The 1,142-nt window shown below is 34.1% G+C and overlaps 1 long non-coding RNA gene across 1 annotated transcript; it reads left to right on the top strand.

Annotated features, from left to right (window-relative positions):
• The first annotated feature begins 26 nt into the window (after positions 1-26).
• On the top strand, positions 27-240 carry LOC106528958 (uncharacterized). The gene is made up of 2 exons (XR_001311566.1): positions 27-103; positions 170-240. It is a non-coding gene; the product is annotated as an uncharacterized LOC106528958 (long non-coding RNA).
• Positions 241-1,142: the final 902 nt, after the last annotated feature.

Below are 1,142 nucleotides of genomic sequence, written 5' to 3'. Positions count from 1 at the left end.
CATTGAGTAAACCCCACAGCAGCAGTACCTCCACTAACAACACCACCCGGAACCAAAACACCGTGGCTGTTGTTTCAACCTGGACCCAGTCCCTCCTGAGAAGGTTGGTGTATTATATTATTTTATATAATCTTGTTGTGCCAACCTAACTTCCCATCTCTGTGTGCAGACCTGCTGCTGCCGGAATCCCGTTCTCGACCTCCAATTGCAAATTCTAACAATAAACTTGTTAAACCTTTATCTGTGTTCGGAACTAATTCAGAGCTCACTCACCCGATCATAACAGAAACTTGTCTCTTTAGCTAACCTTCTTCCCAACAGGTCAGGTTCCTCTAACAGAAACCTAAAAATACTTACATTTGTAATATTATTTTACACTGTGTAGGTCTAAATATTAATCAGAGGACAAATCATCTGTAATATTTAATAGTTTGTTAAATTGTAGCACGGTTCAACAGTGCTAAACATTACAGTGTGCTCCACAAGCTAATATCTTTAACCAGTTCAATAAATAACAGTGATTACATTGACTTTATAAGATTTTTTTAATTTTAAACTGTCAGATTATGTTCTGTTCAGATCACATTGAGCTAAATAAGATCAAATCTGCTGACTTGTGTTGTAAAATTAGACGTTTTCCTGTTTATCCTCTGTTAATAAATCCATAACACAAACAGCTTTTCTGACATTATTTAAAACATTAGATAGATTAACTGTAAAATATTAACAATAATTTTGTTTAATATTATCATTAATAGTTTTAATGATTTCTACATCGTCAGTCCTTTTTACTGCTCTATAGCCAACATGTACAGTAATGGTAAATCCAGTCTCTTGACTGTTTAGCTTTAGTCCTTAGCTTCTACAGCTGATCACACGCTCACCTGTTTCTGAGCACTCTAGCTGTTATACAGTATATACACATCCATGGCATACACACACATGTGTAAGTATATGTACTTGCACATGCATATGCATATTTTAAATATGAATAAATAACCTAGTATTTAAAAAATTGAATTTATCAATTCCCAACACATCTCCTAAAATATTAATAAAACCAGCTTCAAATGCTGACATTCCTCTGAATATTTGCTACATTCTGATAAAACATGTTCCACTGTTTCCATCTGATTACAATA

Source organism: Austrofundulus limnaeus, unplaced genomic scaffold (genome assembly GCF_001266775.1).
Source record: "Austrofundulus limnaeus strain Quisiro unplaced genomic scaffold, Austrofundulus_limnaeus-1.0 Scaffold414, whole genome shotgun sequence".
Lineage (NCBI taxonomy): Eukaryota > Metazoa > Chordata > Actinopteri > Cyprinodontiformes > Rivulidae > Austrofundulus > Austrofundulus limnaeus.
Note: the sequence above shows the minus strand (reverse complement) of the source record. Positions and strands in the feature narration are given on the sequence as shown.